Below are 16,433 nucleotides of genomic sequence, written 5' to 3' on the forward strand. Positions count from 1 at the left end.
CCTTTGCTTCAACCGGAGAGTAGCGCATCACAGAAAGTTATTTCTATGGAGCCTATATCATTTGAAGTGGAAGCTACTAATGATGATCATGAAGCTTCATATCAAGTTGCTATCGAACCTTGTAGGTCGACAAGGGCGCGCACCGCTCCTGAGTGGTATGATAACCCTGTCTTAACAGTCATGTTGTTGGACAACGATGAACCTACGAGCTATGGAGAAGCGATGGTGGGCCCGAATTCCAACAAATGGTTAAAGGCCATGAAATTCGAGATAGGATCCATGTATGAAAACAAAGTGTGGACTTTGGAAGAATTACTTGAAGGGAGAAAGGCCATTCAACATAAATGGATCTTTAAGAAGAAGACGGACCCCGACGGTAATATCACCGTCTATAAAGCTCGACTTGTGGCAAAGGGGTTTTCACAAGTTCAAGGAGTTGACTATGATGAGACTTTCTCACCCTAGTGATGCTTAAGTCCGTCGGAATCATGTTAGCAGTAGCTGCATTTTTCGATTATGAAATTTGGCAGATGGATGTCAAAACAACGTTCCTTAACAGTTTCCTTAAGGAAGAGTTGTATATGATGCAACGAGAAGGTTTTGTCGATCCAGAGAATGCTAACAAAGTGTGCAAACTCCAGCGATCCATTTATGGAATAGTGCAAGCATCTCGGAGTTGGAATCAGCGTTTTGATGAGGTGATCAAGGCGTCTGGGTTTATACAAGTTTATGGAGAAGGTTGTATTTACAAGAAAGTGAGTGGGAGCTCTATAGAATTTCTAATGTTATATGTGGATGCCATATTGCTGATAGGAAACAATATATAATTTTTGGGAAGCGTAAAGGATTACTCAAACAAGAGTTCTTCAATGAAGAACCTAGGAGAAGGTGCTTACATATTAGGCATCAAGATCTATAGAGATAGATCGAGACGCTTAATAGGACTTTCATGGAGCACACACCTTGACAAAGTTTTGAAGAAGTTCAAAATGGATCAGTCCAAGAAAGGGTTCTTGTGTGTGTTGCAAGGTCCGAAGTTGAGTAAGACTCAATGCCTATTGACTGCAGAAGATTGAGAAAAGATGAGTGTCGTCTCCTATGCTTCTGCCATAGGCTCTATCATGTATGCAATGTTATGCACAAGACCAGATGTCAGCCTTGCCATAAGTATGGCGGGAAGGTTTCAAAGTGATCCAGGAATGGAACACTGGACAATAGTCAAGAATATTCTGAAGTATCTGAAAAGGACTAAGGAAATGTTTCTCATGTATGGAGGTAATCAAGAGCTTGTCGTAAAGGGTTACATTGATGCAAGCTTTGACACTGATCCGGATGACTCAAAGTCGGAAACCGGATACATGTATATTCTCAATGGAGGTGCGGAAGGTGGTGTAGTTTCAAGCAAAGCGTAGTAGCCAATTCTACATGTGAAGCGGAGTACATGGCTGCCTCGGAGGCGCCTAAGGCAGGTGTCTGGATGAAGGAGTTCATGACAGATATTTGAGTTGTGACAAGTGCCCTGGATCCAATGACTGTGTTCTGTGATAACACGGGTGCCATTGCTCTAGCCAAGGAATCAAGGTTTCACAAGAGGACCAGACACATAAAGCGACGCTTCAATTCCATCCGCGATTACATCATAGGGGTGGACATAAATATTTGCAAAGTGCACACGAATCTGAATGTTGCACACCCATTGAGTAAGCCTCTTCCACGACCGAAACATGATCAAAACCAGAACTGTATGAGTGTTAGATTCATTACAATGTAAGTCACATAGTGATGTGAGCTAGATTATTGACTCTAGTGCAAGTGGGAGACTGTTGCAAATATGCCCTAGAGGCAATAATAAAGTAATTATTATTATATTTCCTTGTTCAATATAATCGTTTATTATCCATGCTAGAATTGTATTGATTGGAAACTCAAGTACATGTGTGGATACATAGACAACACACTGTCGCTAGTAAGCCTATAATGGTCTAGCTCGTTGATCAAAGATGGGCAAGGTTTCCTGACTATAGACATGACTTGTCATTTGATAACGGGATGACATCATTAGGAGAATGATGTGATGGACAAGACCCAAACTATAAATGTAGCATATGATCGTGTCAGTTTACTTCTACTGTTTTCTAAATGTCAAGTATTTGTTCCTATGACCATGAGAACATGCAACTCCGGGACACCGGAGGAATGCCTTGTGTGTATAAAACGTCACAACGTAACTAGGTGACTATAAAGGTGCTCTACAGGTATCTCCGAGTGTGTATGTTGGGTTGGCGTGAATTGAGAGTGGGATTTGTCACTCTGTATGATGGAGAGGTATCTCTGGTCCCACTCGGTAATACAACATCACAATGAGCTTGCAAGCAATGTGACTAAGGAGTTGGTCATGGGATTTTGTATTACGGAATGAGTAAAGAGACTTGCCGGTAACGAGATTGAGCTAGCTATGCAGATACCGACGATCGGATATGGGGCAAGTAATATGCCGATGGACAAAGGGAATAGCATACGGGATTGTTTGAATCCTTGACACCGAGGTTCGACGGATGAAATATCTTCATAGAATATGTAGGAGCCAATATGGGCATCCAGGTCCCGCTATTGGTTATTCACCGGAGAGTGTCTCTGTCATCTGTGCATAGTTCTCGAACCCGTAGGTCTAGGCACTTAAGGTTTGGTGACGGTATAAGCATAATTGAGTCATAGTTTTGGTGATCGAAGGTTGTTCGGAATCCTGGAAGAGATCCCAGATGTGACGAGGAACTACAGAATAGTAAGGAGGTGAAGATTGATATATAAGATGAAGGTCATCAGAGTCCGGAAGTGTTCTGAGGTGTACTGAGGGATTCACGAAGTGCCGAAAGGGGTTTCAGGAGGACCCGACAATTGTTGGGGGGCTCATGGGCCAAGGAGAGGGGGCACCGTAGCCCGCAGCCCGCCGGCCCCTAGGGGAAACCCTAGGGAGCCCTCCCCTCTCCCTTCCCCCTATATAAAGAGAGGTAGAGAGAGGGCATCTACACGACAATCTTGCCATGGCACTGCACTTCCTGTCCCTCGTAGTTCTCTCCTACAAATACCCCACGACAAAGTCCTGCTGAGTTGTTACCACCAAAACATCACCACACCGTCGTGCTGTCGGAGGACTCGGGCTGCTACTTCACCATCGCTCACTGGATCGAGGAGGTGAAGGCGTCACCAAGCTGTAGTGTGCTGAACGCGAAGGTGTCGTCCGTTTGGCACTTGATTGGGAGATTGCGGGACGGTTGGTGATTGGATCACGAAGACGTACCACTACATCAACCGCATTCTTGAACGCTTCCGCTTAGCGATCTACAAGGGTATTTAGATTCAATCTTTCCTCTCATAGATGGTCATCACCATGGATCCCCAACACAAACATATTATCTCACATCACATGACATCCAACACATACAACTAGCAATCACATCTAATTATGTCGTAAAGCTTCATCGTTCTCTTGTTCATCATGAAATAAACTCGCAAACCTTCTCAGATTTCTTTTCGTATCTCATCCTGAAAATTCAAGAGAAAAGGATGACAAGGTCAAAAAAGTAAATCATTACACACAACAGCGATTCGGTGCCCATGCTAACCTGCACCTTCAATCCATAAAAAAATCAAAACAAATACTAGAAAAAAAATTAAAATCTATTTTTCTACATGGTAGAGAATTTGTTGTGTGAGGTGCGCTCCAAATTTCAGATCATTTGGACTTCTGAGTATCCCTCGGCAAAAAAGACAAATTTGGTGTTTGTAAAAAATGTTTACTGGTCATGTATTGTTTTGACCCAATTTGTCTTTTTTGCTAACATGTAATCATATGTCCAAATGAGCTGAAATTTGGAGCGTATCTCACACACTAAATTATCTACCAGGCAAAAAAATGAAAATTTTGAATTCTGCTTCTATTTTTATATTACATACTCAAGTATTCTATTTGAAATTAGTTCTTACACTAGTTATGCTTATAGATTTTTTTTCTTGAAGAGTATTGCAAGAGAAAGTTCAAAGCTTCACAAGAGAGATTTTGTGATTAGTTTGATGTCTTGGGAAATCTTGATGAATGAAAAGAATAAAGAATCGATTAGATGGCCACAGACTACTTAGACATAGAAAAAACAAGATTATATTAGTACTATCTCACAAGCTAGCTAGCAGGCAGTCTCGTGGATGGATTCTTGGAAAGAGACACACGGGAAGCTAGCATACATGTCCACGAACTACGCCTCCATGATGCTGCCTCCCGTGATGCAGAACTTGTTGAAGCAGTTGTTCCACTGGATAGAGATCTCGGAGTTGTACGACCACTTCATGCCTGTGCCCGCGTCTACAACCCACGACAAGCTTAATGACGTCCATGGCACCCGCTTCACGCACGGCTGCCCGACGCCGAGCACTCCTCACCCCTAGTCGGAGCGTGAATCAAGCGTCGTTTGTCTCGGGGCCATAGCATGGAAGAAGTGTGTGTCATGTATGTGGTTCTACAAGAGGTTGGATTGATGCTAGTTAGATATATGTGTGGATGTGGTAGAGTACGTGGTGAAGAAATAAGGCTAGATGTTTTTCATGGTGTGGAGTATGGATGAGTGGATTCATGCCATGCCATCGATCCACCAATAAGAATTCTAAGACTTGAGCCAAAGCTTCTCGCAAGGTGTGAACACATTAAAAGCCTTATGTAAAAGTGGTAACCCCACTTGTGCTTAAACAATGAGTATGACATATGATCAAGTATTCTTACTTGGCTCCTAAGTCAATATAATCATACATTTGTCGTCGCCAAAGTGCTTGGTAGATACTAGAGTGGTTATGCATGTTTGCCATGTTTTATTTGACATCTTATTGTGTGAGCATGTTGGTATGCACATTTTTACTCACTCGAGGATATCCAATTGTTGCTATTTGGCTTTCATTTTCGTTGGCCAATTGGATATACAAGAATGCCAAGTATCCCTCTCTAGCTATCTATGCTTTCTTGTCACAAATTCTATACATGTTCATGACAAAACTTGAGCAATTACTTTTCGGACCCTCTATGTGAGGAGCACTCGGAGTTCCGTTTCGACAAGAGCTAACTTCCAAAACCTCCCATGTGCAACTCGGTGTGACCAACTCCAAAAACTCGGTTTCACCAAAGCACTAGGGTTAATCTACTTTTTGCACCTTGGTACCACCGAATTTAAAATCTCGGCCTCATCGAGTTTCTGTGTCCTCTCGCAGTTGAGAAACTAGGTGGCACCAACTTTTTGGAATAGGTGCTACTGATAGCAGAAGGGTATATATATATATTCGCGGAACTAAAATAGAAAAAATCTTCATACATTCGGCATCCCGCATCCCTTTGTTGTCGCCGCTCGTGTATACGGCCGTCTCACTTGTCGCCCGTGTGCCCTCGCTGCCGGAGTTCGTCGTCGTCAACAGGAATCAGCCCTACCGGTGTCGACGTAGTGAAATATTCATGGGGTTAGGGTAAGATTCGGCTCCTCTTGCGCTCCAAGATCCCATTCATGTGCATTAGGACGAGTTCCACTCTATGCCACCAATTGAAATATTCATATCCGTGAGAAAACTCCGTAAGATTAGTCGAACAAAAAAATTCAGGTTTAGGGTTCCGTTATATGCATCTCGGTAGCACCGAGTACAAACGAATCGGTACCACCTATTCGGATTAAGGGTTTCTGAGAACATTCTCGGTGAGAGCGAATTACCTTTTTTGGTGAAACAGAAAAGGTGACCAAGTTTCTGTTAAGGAGAATGTCGGTCTCGCACGCTCCGAGAACTAAATCTTAGTGGAACCGAAACCCACATAGCAGAATTCTGAAACTAAGATTTTGAGTTCCAATTTTGCAAAATGGTTTTGTTTTGTGATGCTTATCTTTTCCACTCTTCTATATTCATTCGTAGGGACAGTTTGGCACAGAATCATGTCAGGTTCATAGGATAGTCAAAATGCATTCAGGGAACCAAGGGTTGATCTTAGTGCTGGCACTAGTCAAGAAGCCAGTTCTTCGGAAGACACTGGCACCCCCAGTTCTCATGATGTGCCCAAGGCGGCAGCTACTATGTCAAGGAAGATATGAAATCAAATGAGGATGATGTAGACTTTGTTCTTGATGAAGACACATCCCAGAAACAGTCTGAAAGGACAGAGAGGGCAGCAACTAGAAAAATTCCAGAGTCTGTTCCAGCTAAGAGAGGGTTGTCTCTATCTTCGGAGCAACCAAGTGAAAGTGGAAGGACCAAATCCTTGGCCAAGAAGCCTACCAAGAAGAGAGAGAGGAAAACCACTATTTATGTGACTAGTAGACCAACCTCCATGATGAGGATCCCTGAGCAGAGTGAGGAAGAGGAGGAACCTGCTCCAAATCCACCTCCTTCCAAGCAAAGGAAGCTCATGGTTGATACAACGCCAAGCAAGCCTGCTTCAAAGGCTAAACCTTCTGCTCCCAAGGTCAAGAAATCGGCTGCCACCAAGCCCAAGAAAACCACAAGAGACATTCTAGGAGCTGAGACGAACAAAGTGTAGGATCGAAAGTATGTCTAGAGGGGGGTGATTAGACTACTTGACAAGATAAAAACTTAGCCTTTTCCCAATTTTAGTGTGGGCCAGTTTTAGCAACTATGACTAGTCAAGTACACCCTACACATGCATATCTGAGAGTATAGCAGCGGAATGCAAAACATGCAAGTGTAAAGTAGAGGGTAAGGTAGGGAGATCAAACACAAAGGTTGATGCGGCAATTTTTAGCATGGTTCCCACAAGTGGCGCTATCATACATCCATGTTAGTGGAGACTTCAACCCATAGAGGGTAACGGCTGAGAGCGTCCATAGAGGGCTCCACCACAAGGGGTCCATGAAGAAGTGGCCTTGTCTATTCGACCACGGCTTCCGTCCACACAGGAATAGCCTCACTCACGATAGATCTTCACAAAGTAGGCGATTTCGTTGCCCTTACAAACATCTTGGTTCAACTCCACAACACGAAGTAGGAGGCTTCCAAGCGACACCTAACCAATCTAGGAGGCACCACCCTCCAAAAGGTAATAGATGTGGTAGAACCATGAACTTCTTGCTCTTGTGCTACCAAAGGTAGTCTACTCAACACTCAATCACACTCTCACAGATTTGGCATGGGTAGGAGAGATTGTTTTTGTGGAAAGCAACTTGGGGAGGCTAGAAATCAAGGTTCAAATGATTGGATAGAATATCTTGATATGAACACATGAGTAGGTGGCTCTTTGTGAGAAAAATGGATCTGACAAGTGTAAGTGCATTCTGAGTGCTTCTTCTACGAATGAGAGGTACGTGGAGGGGTATATACAGGCATCCCCCAAAAACCTAACCGCTACAACATTATTTCCCAACTCGGTGACACTGAAATGAATCTCGATGGTACCGAGTTGCACTAAATGTGGCAACTTATGAATTCTCGGTGAGACTGATATACGAATCTCGGTGGTACCGATACCATGACCTAGACTGGTTCCCAAACTTGGTGAGACCGACTTCAAACTCGGAAATTCCGTAACTTGAAATTATCTCAACAGAATGTTAGTCACCCAATCTCGATGGCACCCATGGAAATGTTGGTTGTACCGAGATGGTGGGATTGGCATAGGATTTTTTCTAAGTGTAAAATCGGTATGGCCGAGTAGAAAATGTTGGTGGCACCAATTTTGCATATGTGGCTTGTGACAGATATATTTGGTGGGAAAGTGGATGAGTATTTTTGGTGGCTATCTCTAAGCACTTGAGCAACCAATTTATCATAATACCTCATCCCGTTTTAATAGTATTGGCTTTCCTATGGACTCAAAATGATTTCTCACGATGTGTAAAATGAAGAGTATTCTTGCTTGAAACTTCAACCAATCCTATTCCTTCCTCGCATCAAAGGGCGTCTCCACACAATCCTATAGCCAAAGCATCTTTGAACTTTTCTGAAATGTACTTGAATAAACTCATTAGTCCAATGATACATTGTCACAACCTCATTAGTCCTCTTATATTTGTTTGTATATAACTATATTAGTTGCATCTGAGGGCATCATGCATCATATTTAAATTTATGAAAGTTGAATTAAGAGAATTATCAAACCCTCAAAACTGAATATAAGGGAAAAGAACCACCAAAATTGTATTCAATGTTTCCAAAAGGCCTTTCAAATAGTTCTGAAAATTTTAGCAAGAACTATATATCAAACCAAAACTTAGGAATATTTTAAAGAATTATTTTGGGACTTTGGATTTAAGTCAATAACATATTTGAATTGGATTTATTTCTGTTATATAAGAAATAAAGTTCAAATATTTAGTTAAGTTTGCATGTGACCTTGTGCTAGTTCCGTGAGCTCACATAAAAATTTACGGAAACTTTATAAACGATTTGATGCCTCAAATAAAATCAAACAAATAAAATAAATTGCAAAACAGAAATAAAAGAAAGGAGCTCACCTGACTTACCTGTCCCAACACAGGAGCAGGCCCAACCCACGTCGCCTCTGTCTTCAATCTCTGCCAGTAGGCAGAGGGAGAGAGACGACACGGCGCCGGCTGTGCCACCTCCTGCTTCGCGCTGGAGGCGCCTCCTCCACCCTTATCCCACGGCCTAGAAGATGTGGACGAGGCTCTAGGTCAATCTTCTCTCTCTCTGCTTCCTTTCCCCTTCTCTCTCTCGTTTTCCACCTTGGAACCGAGTGCATCGTCGCCGTTCGTCGTGGACCCGAGCACTTGGCGTTCCCCCAAGCAAGTCCGAGAGGTCCATAGCCCCGAAGAGGAGTGTCAAGCCGTTGGGTTCAGGCTCCCACGCCCCAAGGCGATGCAATCGAGTCCATCCTCGTCGCCGGTAGCCGAGGACCGCCGGCATCGATTTGACCGCTCCAGACCTCCCCCGACCATGCAATCGGCTCCATTCGCCCCTCCGTGAGCCACTCATCCTTTCCCCTAATTTTGCCTGCTCGTTTGAGTACCCTAGCTGACATAGCCACCGGAGCCGAGAGATCCACGCCGCCGGCCATGGCGACGCTGCAACCACATTAGCCAAGGCTTGTGTCTGAGCACGACATCGTGCTCAGAGAGCTCCCACGGTCCCGTAGAGCCCATCGTCGAGCCTTTACATGCCCTGCAGCCATCACCTGCTCGAGGCGGTGCTCCGGCCGCCACGGACGCTGTCGCCGTCGTCGCTGCAGTGGATCGCAACCCTTGACGCTTGCTGTGTTGGATGTGCACGAGCGCGCGCTTCGCATAGAACCTCTCCGCCGTTGTTTTGGTCGCCGGAGGGTGATTCCGGGCCCCTCCTCCGTCTCGGGCCTCGTTGGTGTTGAGCCGCCGGTGATTTGGCCTCGCTGAGCAGAGGTTGACCTCTCTGGGTCAGTGACAGGTGGGGCCAGTCCCTGACTCAATTAGGCTGGTGATTTCATTAAGATAATTAACTCCGGTTAACTAAATGAGTCACTTATATGTGGGGCCAATCCCTGTTAACTTTTCATTTAATTAAATTTTAATTTTTATTTAGCCCTCGGCCATTGACCAGTGGGCTCCACTGGTCAGGTTCAACCGTGGACAACTCAGTTGATGTGCTGACCTCACCCTCACAACATGCTGGCGCAATAAATGATTTAATTATTTTGAAAAATGCTTAAAATTTCTAAAATTCATAGAAAATAAACTGTAACTCTAATGAAATTAAATTATATATGAAAATGATCACAAAAATGCAAGGAACCTGTTTATGCCATGCTCATGCATGTTTGAACAAGCTAACATCACTAAGTAAGGAAAGTGATGGTTAGGACAATTTGATAAATATTAGTCGGAGTTGGAATTTAATTTATATTTGAATTCCACTTCGCTTAATATGATTATCTATTGCAATAGGTCAATTCAATGCTTTAACATGCCATATCATACATCATGTTTGCTACATTGCATTGAATGTGTTATTCTCTTGTTTTTAGGTGTTGTTCCTTCTCGGTAAACGATGGTTCCGACGATGTGACTGTTGACATTAATGAAGAGAAGTACTATTTTCAGAACTGTCAGGCAATACACCCCCCTTGAGCATACAAATATAAACCCACTCTCTCGCTCCTGCTCTCTTTTACTGCACTAGTACAACAACGATTCAATTGCTACATGTTTTCGTATTTGAACCCATTCCTCTGCATGACCTGTTTTTGCCAGTGTAAATAGTTGAAACCACTTAGCATGAGTAGAAACTTCTTGAGCCTTGTTGTGCTTACTCATCCATACTTGTTTACTGTGCCTACTATGCTTAGAGTCATGTCGGGTCTGATCCATCTGGATGATGAATCAGAATGGTTGTGTTCATGCCCTACCGTGTAAGAGTTAAGTGTGTGAACATGATTTGGTAAAGGTAGCGATGAGAGGCCATGTAGGAGTACATGGCGGGTTGTCTCATTGGGACCGTCCTTAAGAACTGAGTTATGTGTATGTTATTCAAGACAAGATACTACTGCACATTGGGATCCTTAATTGACTCTCTCAACTTATTACTCGCCTTGATCTTTGTCAAGGAGTTGCAAATAGTTTCTGGTGTTTGTAGAAAAAGTGTTGGCGCTCGTGTTTAGCTCTGCCCGACGGGGTAGGCTTGAATGCGGTAGATACAAAGTGGCACGGTGTACCAAGTGGCACCCAGACGGTGGGCTTGTGGAACCCTGCACACATCGTTTGATGCCGTTAAGGAAACTTCGACCGGACTTCCTTGCAGGTTCAGTCTCAAATAGGCGATAAACTTGGTCTAGGGTCTTGCGTGGTTAAGGTCGTGGCCGACGCCAACGCCAGTGCTTCCGCTTGAAGGTTGCCGAGATGCATGACGTGCATATGGTGATAAGTGGTGAGAGCGTGTGTGAAGAAGTATACCCCTGCAAGGTGAATTAATCTGTTCTAATAGACATGCCCTTGGATATGGACTACTTGGAAACATTATGTGGTACATAGACAACTTGGAATGGATACTCTAAAACACGCAAGATAAGTGTGAGTGCTATGGATGGCCTTCTTGTAGGAAGACGGGAATGGATCTATAGTGGTGTATTGATTTGGTGAATATGTGGACTCGTGTGCACTACCCCAAATCAAAGAAAGTGTTCATGGTCGTAGTATAGTTTAGCCAAGAGTCAATGCTGGCTTGCTGCAATTAAACTCCACAACCCCCTTTGTTGACAATGATGCATATGTAGCTAGTTCTGATGTAAGTCTTGCTGAGTGCCTTTGTACTCACGGTTGCTTAATTTATGTTTTTGCAGAGGAGACATTAATCTCATTAATGGATCTACATGATGTGTACGGTGTTGACCGGATTAGCTTGGGAATCCCAGACAGAGGTGTGGCTCCTATGATAGGGTCGTTGTAGCTTTTTAGGCTCTTTCAGCCATTTTTAATAGATTTCTGTACCCAGACATGTTGTGCTTCCGCTTGATGCTTGTATGACTTGAGTGTTGGATCATGTGACCCCTGTTTGTAATATCACACTACGTTGGCTCTTATGAGTCTTTAATAAATGCTTGATTCGTAGAGTTGTGTTGTGATGCCATGTTGTATCTACACATATCGTACATATTGTGTGTATGTTTTGAAATGCATTGTATGTGTGGGATTCAACACCTAGTTGTATGCCTTTAGTAGCTGTCTTTACGGAGAAATGCCTCTTTGTGCTTCCACTGAGCCTTGGTAGCTTGCTACTGCTCCGAACACATTGATTGACCGCCATGTATCCTTCTTTGTTGTTGTGTGTGTCCCCACGGGGAAATGTAACGTGGTGTAATGGATTCCATGTAGTTTGCTACGACACATCTAAACACGCTGATGACCGACACCTACTTTGTTGGGTTACATATGCTTGTCCCTATAGGGTTGTGCCGCTTGGGTCTATAACTAGTCATGTCGACCCGGGTTCTGTGACATATGATTGCTAGCGACACATTCATATACGTGGGCCAAAAGACATAAACAGTCCCGACCAAGGTAAGGTGGTAGCCGTGGAGTTTACTGTGTGTGACATCGCAAAGTGATGTGATGTGTTACATGCTGGATTCATATGGCTTAGGATCGGGGTCCCGATAGCGTTGGTACCAGAGCTTGACTGTGTGTAGGATAACCAAGCCAAACTGGTCGATGTTGAGTCTAGCAACTCTTTAGTTATATAAGGGAATTGCTTGTGGAAGGGAGCGTAAGGCTCTTTTTACTCCTTTCCTTGTGTCATTCTTATTTTGAGTGACCCTCTTATTTATTCTACGGGGATTAAGAAACTAGGTTTTCTCATCTATCTATCAGGATGACGAGTTACTATGCTGAAGACCTATAGGAAAGTTGTTATCTTTCTGGACCAGTGTCTCCATAAGAATTTCGTGTTTTGTTGTCAGTTTTCATGTAGGTAGCATCATATTTCATGCCCGTGCAACTGTTATGCTATCTAAGTTATCCAAGGTTTATAAATAATTTGATGCGTTTGCAAATTCTCTCATCCCATGTTAATGTGTTTTTGGCCACACAAAGCACACCAATTATTGTGTTGAGATGCTTTATTACCTCGACGCATTTGTTGAAGTATTAGGAAACCATGTTACCTCGGAAAACTACCCAATAGTTTAGTTGTGTTTTGTGTTTCCAATGAGATAATTCTGGCCCTCATTATCGGAAACATCCCGTGATGTTACTTATTCAGTAGGTATTCTATTCTGGGTTTTTGAATCCATGATTCATTTTGCTCACTCATGTCAATAGTGTTGCTCGTTCCTTTAGGATGATTAGTAACCTTGTTCTAGTTTTCAAGGTTTTTGGTATATCATTCTTCCACTAACACGAACCATCATGGCAGAAGTTCTTAACTAACTAAATGATCACAAGAAGAGTGCTCTTGATGAGTTATGTATTCCATAGTGTGACTCTGCCAAATCCGCCTTACTGCATGGGTTATCCGGAAGGATTACATTGAACTCGTTCGACATGCTAGCCTATGCATCCACAACTCATGAAAATTATGAGCTCTTGAGTTGTGCCTCTTCAATTGTTTTCTGATCTTCAATTGTCAATGGATAGTCAAGGGTAATTGTGCATTCGTGTTCATTGATGTTAGTTATTCTTGTGGTCTGTTGAGCCATTCTATCTGAGAATGACTAGGAGAAACAAACTCCAGTACCTTATCCATTTCGTGGATTGGGTCAAAGCAGTTGTATTTTGCAGATGAAAATGCCAATCCAACTTTTGTTCTGTTCCACCTTGAAGTATTACCCTCTTTATTTCAAGAATGTTCTCAGAACTGCACCTGTCTTACGAACTCTTGATGTAGTGATACTTCTCACCATCATTATTGATTCCTCGGTCTCCGTGTTGGTTGTAACCGGAATATCAACAAGTGAACCATGATATGTGAAATCAATACTCCTAGCAACCCAGTTGCCTTGTAGTTAATGGACAACAAATTCATTCTTAGTGTGTTGGTTATTGAATCACCATTCTAAGATTGATCGTGCTACCTAGTCCATCTTTCATGGTGCACTCTTCGATCAATGAGTTAGGATTGTGTCAATCATTTACCTTTTTGATCATATCATCTTGTCGTGAAAAGCAAGGTTGTTCTCGAGCTTAATAACATATTGGTGGTTCGTGATTTTCTGAATATCTTCTCGGAAGTATTACCAGGTTGTTCTTTGACCGTTATGTTGAGTTTGTGATCAAGTTGGTTTTCCTATTAACCACCCCTTCTCTAAGAATCTGTGTTGGATACCCCTGAAACTAGTTGGTTAAGCTAAACAACAACTTGGATAGTTGGAAGAGCTTTGCCTAACTTAGTTCATCCAAAATGGATATCTTTTGTGTTGTGTGAGTCTTGAAGAAAGAGGATATCTTCATTGGTTGATCCTTATGATCAATTGTTGCACCTATCGTCTTGTCCAACCTTTGATTTGAGTGTGGGATATTGTCAAATCAAAGTCATAACTAAAGATCTTCTTAATGGTGTTGTACTCATGGATATTTCCTCGAGCATACACCATTACATCTTCTGGTCTGACCAATACTACCACATTGTTCACATAGTAGCGGAATTTCCTTTATATATGGAAACCTTGAGGAAGTGTTGTTGAGCCCATCGATAACATTGTTTATCCTCTCCATGATTTGTTGAACATCATGCTAGTGTTGGAAACTTTCATAGGCACTATCTTTATGTCTAGTACATGAAGTATATGTTAGGTGTAAGAATTGACTTCCTCTCTATTCACATGCAATTGATGCAAGTTGCCGCCATGAATTCGAGAAAAGTTATTTTGTTTTCTCCGGAATCATCCCAAATCAGTCATGCACGTGTGAAGTATTCTATGGTTTGATAGTCTGATCATCTTCATTCCATATGTATATCCTAGCACACCAAGCCACTGATTGATTTGTTCATGGAAAATAAGTTAAGTGTTATTCCTGAAGGGCCCAAACGGACTTGCACATGCTTCGTTATCCGCAATGATGGTTCCTAACCTGAACTTGGTGGTGTTTTGTTGTAAGAATTCCATGTGGTCATGTTGTGCCCACATGAGTCTTGCAATCCAGCTCATGTTTTGGAGTTGGCCTTCTTAGTTCATCTCCCGAGGACCTCGCAACACCATCTCATCGATTTGTGTTGCAAACTATCCTTTTCGGACATGCCGAGTCTGAAACATCCTATCACCAACCAGATTTGAATCTCGGGCAGACTTGATGGTTGGCACATTTCCACAGAATTATAATATTGGTCTCTCCGTAATGAGTAAAGAGATGGTGTGGCTAACATACCTAGCCGTAAGACTTATTATTATAATATCTTGTATCAGCAACCTTAGCTATCTTCCATGAGGACTTTGTATGACTTATTGTAGAAGTTGTTTCTCATGGACCCTTTGATCCCCCAAAGTCTGACTTTTGCTTGATGTTCTACATACCAAATTTGGGTTATGCAAGCATATGAAGGAGAACATTAGAAGCGGACTGCTAAATGTCTCTCGGTCGATTATCCATATTTCGATATCTTGGCATAGCTAAGGTTAAATCTGAGAAAGTGTTATGTTGCTTTGCATCTTCATCCTCCATCATTATTCATCATGGTAGTATGATGTGTCACTAATATCTTGTCATGGATGTTGGTAAAACTCTGATGAATATGGAAATGCTCAAGTTTTTGAGAGCACGCTCAGACACTAGGTTATATCCTTGGTACCAATTGGAATGTGCCTTCTGTTTGCCGAGTTGTCTTATAACTCTAGTTCCTTTTCCAAGGTGAGTATGCCATTTCTATGAACTCCTTCAAACGATCGTTTGTGAATTGTCTTACCCTGGTATGAAGAGTTTAAATTATCTCTCGATCAAAAGTAATTCTTTTTGCCACTTAAGGGAATAACTTTATGAGTCACCTTCCTAAGGTATCCATTATGGTATGAAGGGCAATTTAACCCCTCGTTACTTTGACGCCTCGTCACCATCAGTTTTAAGCATGGAATTTTTGCCTACCAATTGAACCTCCATTATCTGTCTCATTCCATTGTTCTTGATGTGTGTTATGATTCTTAGCTCGAGGGACGTCCTTATGTTCCATTCCATGAGTTGATCATGAGTGGCTCGATCTTCGAGGAGATTTAATCTTGTAGTACCTTTCTTGTTCTTTTATCGTTAGGTTAGATGAAGATCTCGAAGGAAATGATGTCAAGATCATCAAGATGCAACGAATCAACATCTTCGAGAAGGGCAAATGGATCGTGAAGATTGTGATAGTTAGTGTCCCCTTTTCCCTCTTACCCTACGCTTGAATCTCGGGATGAGATTCTTGTTTAGTGGGGGTGAGTTGTAACATCCCTAGAATATTTGTTTGTATATAACTATATTAGTTGCATTTGCGGGCATCATGCATCATATTTAAATTTATAAAAGCTGAATTGGGGGAATTATCAAAGCCTCAAAATTGAATATAAGGGAAAAGAACCACCAAAATTTCATTCAATGCTTCCAAAATGCCTTTCAAATAGTTCCGACAATTTTGGCAAGAACTATATATCAAACCAAAACTTAGGAATATGATGTGATGTGTTACATGCTGGATTCGTATGGTTTAGGATCGGGGTCCCGACATGCATATGTTGTGATTAATTACCAAAACCACCTTAGGGAGCAACTATGCTTTCACAAAGGAACAACCTCTAGGGAAGCTGATGCAGAGGAAGAAGAGATTGATGTTTTGAGGAAGTTGAGAGCTCATTTTCCAAAGGACAATGATGACCATCCTATAGGTGAGAACAAGAAGGAGAGGAAGGATCAAGGGCTCAGGAATCGTAGAGCTGGTGATCCCTATGCTATCAGAAGAAGGACTGTTGTAGATGCTCGCTTCCACACTAAGGAGCAACAAGATTTCTATGAGAC

General features: G+C 42.5%; 1 long non-coding RNA gene across 1 annotated transcript; it reads left to right on the forward strand.

The window, feature by feature from the left end:
• The first annotated feature begins 8,507 nt into the window (after positions 1-8,507).
• Positions 8,508-11,581, forward strand: LOC123429801. The gene is made up of 2 exons (XR_006622750.1): positions 8,508-8,665; positions 11,300-11,581. It is a non-coding gene; the product is annotated as an uncharacterized LOC123429801 (long non-coding RNA).
• The last annotated feature ends 4,852 nt before the right edge of the window (positions 11,582-16,433 follow it).

This window comes from Hordeum vulgare, chromosome 2H, assembly GCF_904849725.1.
Source record: "Hordeum vulgare subsp. vulgare chromosome 2H, MorexV3_pseudomolecules_assembly, whole genome shotgun sequence".
Classification (NCBI taxonomy): Eukaryota; Viridiplantae; Streptophyta; class Magnoliopsida; order Poales; family Poaceae; genus Hordeum; species Hordeum vulgare.